The following is a 12,052-nucleotide window of genomic DNA, read 5'->3' on the forward strand; positions in this document are numbered from 1 at the left end:
TTTTGCTGATACTAACTTTATATATGTCCTTTTTTTCTATGGCTTTGCAATAGAATAGTACAACCAGTTGCATTACAAATGCCTAGAGCAGAGAAAACATTATACCATTCCCTTTCTACTAATTATGGAATATTTAAAACAGGATCCATCTGCATTAACTAATGCATTTAAATGTTAGGGTTTGGACAGAGCTTGAGACTGAAGGCTTCTAAATTTAGTCATGGATTCCAGTTTGCTAATGCTGACAAGTCACTGATTCAGAGAGCTACACATGTGACAGATGTAGATATTTACCTTAAACTGAGAGATCAGATCCCTACACTGTTAATTAGAGGGTAGTTTCTCAGAAGTATGCAAAAGGATCAAAGGTCACTGAAAACTCCTTAGAGTATTTAAGACATTTTCATTAGTCTAGATCAGCATCTGATCTCTGCTCTTACTGTTTGGCAACTGAAACTCAGGCAAGATAGTATTCTATGTCAAATTGCATTTAAGACTAAGGCAATTTAGGGACAATTAATCTAAGCCCTACATCTGTGATGTAAGCTTAAACATTTATATTCAGAAATTTACAGTTAGATATTTGGAGTCTGGAATTTGAACCCATCTTAAAAGTTTATAATATTCTTGCCCAAAAACATTCTGTAATTTCTAGTTCTTCTGAAACTTTATATGACAACCCATAAATTATTAAAAAATATGGGTGGGTGTGGTTTTTTTCTTTTTTTCTAATTCTCAATCAGATTTGCAATGCTAACAATTTTTTATTTCTTTGTTCTGGTTTCAGCCAAGGACAGAGTCAATTTCTCACAGTAGTCATGAGAGGGCAGAGCCTGGATTTGTCTAGACATGGCCAAGAGCTGAATGTTGTTCCATTTCATCTTATGTTATTGCCTGGGGCAAGGGACTCTCTTGCTTCCTAGAAGAAAGATGTCCCTTTCCAGATGGGAAGGAAGCATGGTGGAAAGAGGGTCCATCCACCACTGTTTCATTGTCCTGAGCTTGGTGAGTATCCTTGCTTTGTGCAATTTCATTTTTAGTATAGTTGCTTTTACTGTTAATTTTCTTATCTTGTTGCTCTTTCCATTAAAATTGTTCTTATTTCAACCTGTGATTTCACCTTTTTTGCCACCAATTCTTAACTCCAACCCCCAAGCGAGAAGGGAGAGGAGAAGTGTGAGAGCAAGTGTTCCACATCTGGTTTGGAAAAGTTTTGGTGAGGGCACTGAACAGAGGAGCACCATTTCTAAACCACGACATTCTTCCATGAATGAAGAAACTAATCTCTTAACTTGAACAGTCTAGATTCATATTTTGAATTGAGATGTAATGTCCTTCACAGATAGCTGGCCAGATTAAGACAATCACATAAATATATGTCTGGACCCAAGTCCACATCAGTTTCAATTAAGTTTCAAGTTGATGGATTACACTTTTAGTTTTTCTCATATCCCTATGTGATTGTTTCACTTGCAAGCACAATCCAAATGCCCTTCTTATTTCACAACCCTGATATGGTTACTAGAGTTTTCATATCACATCCAACTAGAAGGCAAAACTCCCCTTGCTTTAGAGGACTAATAAGGTTGTTCAACCATTTGGCCAGGTTTGTCACAATACTCCAAACACAGAATGACTTCTGTCCATGCCTTCTCTTGTGCGTCTCTACTCAAGCACTGCAATGGAAAAGAGAAACACATTGACATCTCTACAAGTCATTCAAGGAGGGGAGTATTGCATTACTCGAGATCTGAATATGGGCTGCAAGATAGAGATAACCCTTCTCACTCTCCTTTAGCTTTTTTGTAGCTACTTGTTCCTGCTGTCTTCCTTGCATCAGAATATGCTACAAATTTTTTTTTTTCTAGCGGAAGGGGTGCTCAAATGTTTGTTTCAGTGAAAGGCTCCAAGGCTCAAACAGCTCTGCATTCTCTGAGACAAAAGCTTTTATTATGACAAAGACTTACTTTTTCCAAGTCAGCCCAATGGACACTTTTGAAAACCAATTAAAACATAATAGTAACATATCCAAAAAGTCTGAGACCTATTAAACAGTTGATGGTACCAGCAATCTTTTAAAAATATATTTGAGAATTTATAATGCAACTTAACACTAGCAGTAGCATGAAATTAATGCTCATTTCCCCTAATGAAGACTGCTGCAATTTATATCAGTTTTCATTAATCTCTTAAATTTGTTATGGTAAATCTCTGTGCAACCCACTATTTTACTTTAAATTCTCTATTTAGTTATCTACAATAGATTTGCAAAATAAAGTGTATTACTTTTTAATTTGTTATTTTTATTGTTGTTTTGGCTGCTGTACAAAGAATGAAAAATTTGTTTTCTGTTTAGGATCTTAAAACAACGCTACTCAAAATTACTTGAACTGATGATATAGCAACTGTAAAAAAGGCAATAATTGGGGGTAAAAAGGTAGGGTCTCCTTCTAGAGCTTTTAGTTAGCCTAGACTGCATACTTTATCAAAGCTGCTTTCCTTTCTTGTCCTTATTGCATTTGGTTGCCCCTTTGTTGCTTTTTTCTTCATCTGTACATTTGAAAATCTTTGTTGTTGTAAGCCTACAGTTCTTCCAGCAGACAGCTGACATTGCTAGCAACATCATACCATCCTGGCCTTCACAATTCTCAAAATAAAGGAGTATCAAAAGGAATTGCCATCAGCCCTTTACATATCTCAACTTTGTATATAATATTTTGACAAGAAAAAAACCACTTCTGCTCAGTGCTCATCTGATCAGAAAAAAAAATTAAAGTTGTGTAATGGCTTCATGGATGTCAACATTATTTTATTACCTTGATAGTGAAATTTGGAAGCTAATCATTGTACAAATGTATTGTGATTTTAAAATTTTGCTTTGGGGCTTCATTTTTGCTTCCATTATTATTGTCTGTGTTCCAAGCCTTGGAAACTTTTGGGACATATGTTAGATCTAATTCTAGTTTGTTGCTTGTGAAGTGAGACAAAATTATTAGTACTTGAGAGTTGAGAGCACAAGTTTTTTCAACTAAGAAATTGATCCTAAGTAGAAGATCATTCCTTTCAGCTGCAGTCTAAAAGCCTGTGATGGTTTCCCACCACTGATTTCTGAGTTTTATGATCTTTGTTTCTCTTCTACAGGCTCCACTAGGAGTCATCCCCTACATGGCTCATTATTTACTTTTGCATCCCTTCTCAATAGTGTGGCACTTGGGAAACTACTTAAGGAGTTCATCCCTTCCAGGCACAGATACCTAGTTTTGCATTTTTGTATGTTTTTTTTTTTTTTTTTTTTTTTTTTTTTTTTTTTTTTTTTTTCCCCTGGAGCAGTATTTACATTGAGCCTCTGCAATCACTTTTCAGAGAACCATGTTCATTCAGTGTGATCCTACTTAATAAAGCTTATACCAGGGCTATCCTAAGTTTCATTATTTAACACTTGGAGCTGATATTGTCTTCCAAAGAACATATCCATGGATATGGTTTAAATTACTCAGTTTTAATTATTTTGGTGATTTATCATTTCCTCTCCTTCTCAATACAGTTTTGAATTCACATGAATGAATTATACATGTCTATACTGAAAGGCATAATTGTCACAGAGATTACAATATTATTTTTCTTAATTACATTTATTTGAATATAAAAAAGCAATAATTTGTGTGTTTTCATTGTGTTTGCATACCTTTGGTTTTATTTCTTTCACTGAGATTTATTCACTCTTGAAATTCTAATAAGTTTTCTCCCATGGAAGACACAAATAGCCAGAAACAAGAAATAAAATATTACTTCAAAAGATACCGGTGATATTTTTAGGCAAAGCAAAGTACTTGAAGTTTAATTAGTGTAATGATCTTTTTTAGAAAACAGCAATATAGAGTTTGCAAGCTAGAGTGACAGGACAGAATTGGTGAGACATTTAATAAATGAAAGCTTTATGTAGGTAAATTAATTTATAGCTTTTGACATTATTTTCTTAATTTCAAACAGATTATTAATAGAGTCACTTGGACTACCACACAATATTTTTACTGAAAGCATGGCTATTACAGCACTTGGCATTCAATTTATCAGATTCTAGTCACCTTTTAAGAAGAAGCTCCATGAAGACAGGAGTGGTTGCATGGAGAAAGCAAGGCTGAGCTTTCTTTAAAAATCAGACGAAAAGTATAGATTACTGTCTGTCAATTATGCTATCCTGGACCTGATTCATATTGTTATTTCTTTTAGGCACTTCACTGAGACTTTTTTTTTTAAACTACTGCTTTCTATATTTAAGTTGACTGAACTTCCTTAGACTAGGTATCCTGGGAAAAAAGCAAGTTGTAGATATTTTCTCAGTGCCGGCTGCTGCTGCAGTTGCTGTTGCTGCTGCTGCAATTATTGCTGCAGTTTGGTTTTTAGCCACCAGCACTTCTTGGAGGCTGCATTGAAGTTGACACAGGCACAGTAAGAATGTCTTCTAAGTGGACTAAAAGACTTGTGGTCATCCTCAGACATTCTGTGAAGTTAGGGTGAGGCCAGACTTTATAAAGGAATTTGTAAAAAGTACTTTAAAACAAACTGGTTAAACACCAAACATGTTCTTCCAAACTGTGAAACACAACATGACCTTATTAACAAAAGTTTCCACCTATTATTATCTTATAAAATCATAGCTAGAAAATTCTTAACTGAAAGAACACACATGAGAAAAAATGAGTATGGACAAAAAACCAGAAAATAAAGGGCAGAGGAAAAAATCAATAATTCTACTAATATAATTATAAACTATATCGGCATCATAACAGATATAATGATAATTTTGTTTATGTGGTCACAGATTTACTTATTTGGTGCTACACATAACCTCAAATCTTATATTCAGTAAGCTATTTTTCTCTCCTTTGTTTTCTCAGCTACGTCTGTTTCTGTTTCAAATGTCTCAAAAGATAAGGCTTCAAGTAACTTATTTTACTGGAAAATGCTCTACAAGGTCAAATGGAAGAGGTGGAAAGGATATTCTCTTATTAACAAGTTGCCTTCTGCCAAAGCTGATATATGAACATTGTTCAGGCACTTAATTGTTAAAGAGATTAAAATTCCTTGAGTTCCACATATAATCAGTCTAAATTGCAGATTTACAACCTCATTGAATATTCTATCTACAAGGCTAAACTGGTACTTTTTATCTGCCATAGGGAGATGCAGCTTTTGTTAATGATAAGAAAATGCATTTGTAAACACTTTGAGACATTACTATCTCAAAGTCCAATTTCAGCCCCAAGTTGATTCAATATCCCCAGAGCAGCAAGAAGAATCAACACGTTTTTACAAGCAAAACTGGAAAAATATGCAGATAAATAAAAATCAAGACAGTATTTTTGTATAATAATAATAGTGCAATAAAATTACTTTTGCAAAATAGCTTCCTGAATTCCTCTTTCAGAATTTAGATTAATTCCTTGCATCATCATCATTTGCTAAAATTAGACTCAAATCTTTTATTTCTGTGTCTAATTACAACATATTTTCTTGCTCTGCTGATGTTAATATTCTTAAATATTTTAATTTCCTATTTCACATTTAACTGTTCCAATGACTGTGTTGGATTATTGTAAGATCTATCATGCACTGTAAGTACATAATAAACCTACTTTTTGTTTATTTATAGACTATAATTATCTCTTGCAAAACTGTGCAAAAAGATATTGGAAAGCAGAATTATCTCTATGGCCTATTAATTGTGACGATATGGGAAGCTCAGAGCACTCCCACTCCTTCCTACTCATTACCCCTTTAGGCAGCTAAAATTCCCTGTCCCACATGTACAAGTCAGTGATGAACTGAAATGTGATTCAATTCAGTACTTTAAAATAACTTTCTGCACATTCAATCATAATTTTTATAGAACTCTAAAATGTTTCCAAAAATTTAGTAACAATAATGAGTCAGCATATTAAGCAAAAAAAGTAAGATGAAGTAAAGAGATGCATCAAATATTATGTAAAACTTAATTGCTTGAAGTATTTTTCCTAAACATATAACTAATAAAGACATTATAAATAATTTATTTAATAAAATTATTTTTAAAAATACTCAGTATGTATGAAATCCTAAGTAGGAGTTTCTAGATTTTACTTTAAAGTGTAATTTGAAAAGTGTAAATTGAACACAAAAACTGAATTTTTTTGTTTTAAGAAAAGATTCAAATGTTACCATAATATACAATAAACAATAACAATCTTATACAAACACATAATCAGTGCAAAGAACTACTATTTATTCATGTATTGTTAAAGAATCAAAGAATTCAAGGACTGAACATCAATAGCTTTAATCGTCCTACTTTAGTGAGAGGCAGAATTCTAGTTCTAGTATATTACTAAAATAGCCATAATTTCTTAGGAATCTTCATGTTTTAGTTGTTGGGATACAGAAAAAGCACCAGAACAAACTTAAAATTTAAAGTTGCAAAACAATTTAAAAAAATTGGAATCAAGGAAGACCCAGAATGTTGCAAGACTAATAAAAATCAACAGTATCAGAGAAGAAGGTACTGTGCATGAAAAAAAAAAATCAGGAAAAACAATGGATTGATCCTTTATGATCTAACTTGCTATTCTATTTCTTCAGAAAAATATTTGGTTTTGAGGACATATTATTTAAGACAGAAACTAACAAACAGATCAGTAGAAACCAAATTGTAGTGAATATATTTAAAAAGTTTTAAATACACTTCCAGAAAACAAAAACACAGTGTAGAGTTACTTTAGAAAATTAGTCAACCCATGGCATTACAGGTTTTCCAATCTTGCTTGCCGAACAAATAGAGGTAGTTAATAAAGTTGTCAACAGCAATTATGTGAAAACATAATTAAGTCCCATGAAGTTACCAAATTAAATAGTTATATTTAGCTGGGTGTCTTAAGTTAATATCTTAATTATCCTGGAATATGACTCTCAGAAAATTTTTGTTTCATAAATATAAATAGAAATGCTTTCAACACAGAAGCCACAGATTAGCTTTCTAACACTTGCAATATCATTTTTGTAATATGCTTTGCAAATAGGCATTAGATGTTGTTGTGATTTAAGTCCAGCTGGAAACTAAGTATGACACAACAGCTCACTCAGTGCCCTCCTATCTCCCCCTACCTTGTTTGAATGGGGGAGAGGATTGAAATAAAGCTTGTATGTTAATATAAGAACAGTTTAAAAACTGAAAATAAAGTCAAATACAATCGTAACAGTAAATAATTATATTAATTATAATAAAAAGGAAACAAATAATAAAAAGGTAACAAATAAGTGCTGTGCTGTCCACCACCTGCTGACTGATGCCTGTCCCCTCTACCTGAACACAGACTGGCCATGTTTCTCAGTAACTCCCTCCCAGTTCATGACCTTCTGTGGTGTGAATAACCCTTTGGGCAGTTCAGCTCACTTGTCCCAGCTATGCTCCGTCCAGTTCCTCTTGTGTAGCTCCTCACTGGCAGAGCATGAGACAAGGAAGAGGTAAGAAAGTCCTTGAGTTAGGATAAACACAATTTAGCAAAAATGAAAACATCAGTACCATTCCCATTTCGAATCCAAAACACAGACAGCACTCTAAGAAGTGCTTTTCTACTGAGAAGAAATTTAACTGTCCTAGCTATAACTAGGACAGATACGTAACGTGCTTTTTGGGTTCCAAAAGATCCATATTGCCATTACTTCCCTTTTATTTAACACCATAATAGCAGAAATAAGGCCACAAGGAATTTCTAAGACTGGTCAGAATCCAAGAATATTTTATTAAGATTTACATTTGAGTCTGTTTTTTATTTCCCATTTGGATCTAACAGCTGTTTTGTCCAAGGCACTACTATAAGTCTGCGGCATAACCAGGATATAAATATACAATGTTTCACAAATTTTCCCAGCTCCAGCCCTGTCACAAGTATGTTCCTTTGCTTTATTATGTTGTAAATTTCTCCATGTCTCATTCAAAGTAGAATGTCAGAGGGAGGTACAAAGTCTCTTTTTATAAAAGGCACATCTGTTTCAATTAACTTCTATGAGCTCCGATATTATTGCAATATGTGGGGATTACAGCCACACTACAATCTAACAAAATCGGCAATGCTACTTTCTTGTATTCTCACTCCACTTCAGCTCTGGCTGGAGCTTTGCAGGGCTTTTTCCCCCCTTCTTGAATCTGATATCCTAGAGGCACCACCATGCTGCTGATGGGCTCAGCCTTGTTCAGGAGCAGGTCTATCTTGGAGCCGGCTGGCTTTGGCTCTCCTGGACACGGGCTGGCAGCTTCTCACAGCAGCCACCCCTGCAACAAGCACCACCCACCCTCCTCTCCTAACCTGCTGCTACCATAACTTTGCCGTGTAGACCTAACACATAGAAAATTAAAACGATCTACCTCCTGCAGCAAGGAGGAAGCTGGGAAAGGTACCTCAGGGTGCCTAGAAATTACTGGATGCCTTCATGCAGAGAATGGAAGCCCACTCCACAGAACACATTTTGGGGTAGGCTCAGCTGTCTAGGTTTCATGCAGTCTGTTGTCATTCTGCTGATTCTGATGGGTGCTTGGACACTGAGCTCACCTACAGAACCTTACATTTGGTCTACATATAACCACTGAAGGTTACACATTGGTCTATTTCAAATATGTTAGGGTGTTAGCATAAGCAGTACTTTAAAAGGTTTCTGTATCTTACTGTCCTTCAACTTCTTACCCTTGTAAGAACTCACCAGAATGCTTGCCAAGGGTTGGGTTCAGCTGCTAATAGAGAGGTCTTTTCTTTGGTTTTGGTGACCTCCAATGTTTCACCTGACCATACTATGATTAGATAAAAAGTCATGAGTCGGTCGGAAAATCAGTGTTGTTTTTGTCAAATTTATATGAATATCCTTGACAACCCAAGAGACCTTAAATGACACTAAACAGCTACAAGTGGACTGCTGAATCCTTCCCTAACTTTCAGTCTTACCTCTCTACTTCTTTACTGTAGTATAATAAAATACTTATGCAATTTACATTGATTTTATATATGTACTGGGCCCTATATCAATAGCATGGTTTCATATTTTTAACTATTCAAAATGGAAACTTAGGACTATATGCTTTATTTAATTTTTAAAATAATATAAAACTTAAAAAATAACAATAACAATAATAATACAGAATTTTGATGCAAAATATATATATTAATACTTTGAACATATTAAAAGTTGCCTAGTATTATCTAGTCTTTATTAAGCTATTCAATTTTATCTAATTAAAATATGGGTAATTTTACCCTCAAGAACCTATATCCTAGTGATAAACAGCTATGGAAAAATAAAGTATAAAGAACTTTTTCACTTCTAGAATGCTGTGTATTCTCTAGAAGAATTAATCTAGCAAACGTTTTTTCTTGCATCTTAATAAGCAATGGGACGAATTGAGCAAATAACCATGAGTAAGGAAAAAAATCTCAACAAAACAACAAACAGGACTTGTTTAATTTAAAGAAGTGACTAGTCAAACGACATGTGAAAAACACATACTAAATAATGTTATTGAAGCAGATGGATAGAAATGTTCCACTTATTTCCATAAAAGTAAAAGAAGAAAAAAATCATCCAGACAAATAGATATTAAATCTGCTAAAGGCAAGTAAAATTAATAATATTTATAGTAGAATTTCTCTCTCCATTAATAACCAGTATCTTTTCAGGATTAAAAATATTTTATAGTCTCCAGACATGCTACAATTAAATTTCAAAAAAGCAAACAATGGCAAGTTCATTTCAAAAGCCCATTTCCAAATGAGATATTAATATATGCCAAGCACGGCAAAAATGTCTCCAAGATATATAAGCACCCTTACACAGTGATAGAGAATAATTGCTTTCTCACACTCCTTCCACTTGAGAAGGTGGACTTTTATTCTACCTTGAATATGCCAGGCTGAAATCTGTTAGTGTGGTAGCTGTCATGAATTGTTATCAGCTCTGTAGAAAAACATTTCAACCTCACAGTAAGCAGAATCAGGGATGAACTGATTCTCAGGAGGCTGACTTCTTTAGAGTTACTACCACTGTACTCAGCCTAAAGAAAAAAAATCAATCTCTTATTACTATTTTCCCTAGTAATACTTAGTATAATGTGGTTTACTCCATACTGTGATGCACTGTCATAAGTTCTCAGAGAAAAATCACAGCTGCTCAGGGTATAACAAACCCACTTATACTGTGATGCAACAAAAAAACTAACTTTTTGCTTTTTAAAATAGCAGAAGGAAAAAAAAATCCTTCAAAATAAAAAAAAAATCTGCAGAATAATTTTTTAAAATTATTTTGAATAAGCATGCCAAAGGGAAATTGAATTTTCACTGATTTGCCAATTTTATCAGCCTGAACTGGTAATTAACCAGTGTTTGTAGCCCACCTTCCATGACAAAATTTTTCAGCTTCTCAGGAATTCTGATTTAATTATAGAAATAAATATTTTTAATTACAATACTTTTTACTTTTGAATTTTTCATGTTATATACTCCAAAAATCTTTTTCTGATCCACTTCTTAGATAATCATTCTTATGTTCTTGTTCAATGTGTTCATTACATTTTAAGTTGATTTCTCATCCCATTAGCAACAATTGTTTTGTTCTACAGTGGATAAAGATGAGCAATCATTGTGTATTTCTGAACTTTAGTTATTATTAGTATCACTAATTTTTATGAGTAGAAAAATAATAAGAAATTAAAATATAAGTTTAGTCTTTCCATTTAAATCTTTTTTGATCAGGTTTCTCAGAGAAAACCCCAAGTGTATTTAAACAAATAATATTAAGGCTAAGGGAACTCTCACATCAGGAGCTGCTCTGAGAAACTGTGATAAGAGAGTGATACTTTTGCAACTCAGAACCTTCCTTTGATAAAAGACAGTAAATGCAGATTAAAAATTAAGAGAAAGTGTAGTTAACTTATCAACCTGCGCCATGTCTAAGAGTTTTTCCAGACAATATGATGTGTCATAAAACCAAACAGGGAGACAATAGTAACTGGGAAAAAACTTGACTGTTGCATAAAACATCAAGAATTTTATTCCTAAGGTGATTTTGTTTTTTCTGGCAAAAACAATCCTGGCATAAACAGGAGCTGCAGTACATACAAATAAGTTTGGACAACCAGGTGATCTGGTAAAACACACCAAGCCATATGTTTATCCTACAGTATAGAAGGAGCTTAAGATATCTATCATTACATATAATAAATTCCTGTACTATTATAATATATTATATATATTACAAATCCCTGGTAATTTTTTAAAACTCAGCTTACTTTTTTTTACTTTAAGAGTAAAAGTACTTTTTGTACTTTTGTACAAACAGAGTTGTAGTACATTTTTTCTTGATCTTGTCTCTTGATTAATGTTCCTTGCTTAAGTCATTCTTAGGATTCTCTGCTTCTCAATTAAATTTCAGTTTACCAAGATCAGCCTGATTTATCCATAATGAAATAAAGGTGATTGTACAGAAAATTAATTAGAGACATTCAATTTTAAAATAGACAATATTTTATTCCAATTTATCTTGTGCACAGAACTTACTATTACAGTTTTTGAACCTTCATGAATAAAACCTGAGAGTAAGTAGTTCAAAAATTCTAGGATATGGGCAAATTTCAGTGGCCACATCTGTGCATATACAGATTGTCGCTATAGGACACGAGAAAGCACAACACGAGCCACCACGATGGCAAGGTAAAAAAGGAAGAAGATTTATTATTCTGACTTCAGGCTTTATACTTTTCCAAAGGTGACAGTGGATTGAAGAGTGAATGGGCCACCAGTACATCAACCTCCTCCACCCCCACGAAGGAATGCAAAACAATATGTTGTTCATAGAAAATGTGTGCGAAAGTTTTCTAACAGAATGTAAACTCAGAAGGCTTTAGAAAATCTTAAGAATCAGGGTGACAACAGATATTTTCAAATAGGATGTTAATGAAGTAGGAGTTAAGTCCTATAAAACTTCTCAGGTAACTATCTCATTCTTTTGTTAATCAGGCTAGCATGAGTTCTTCAAA

This window comes from Lonchura striata, chromosome 2 (assembly GCF_046129695.1).
Source record: "Lonchura striata isolate bLonStr1 chromosome 2, bLonStr1.mat, whole genome shotgun sequence".
Classification (NCBI taxonomy): Eukaryota; Metazoa; Chordata; class Aves; order Passeriformes; family Estrildidae; genus Lonchura; species Lonchura striata.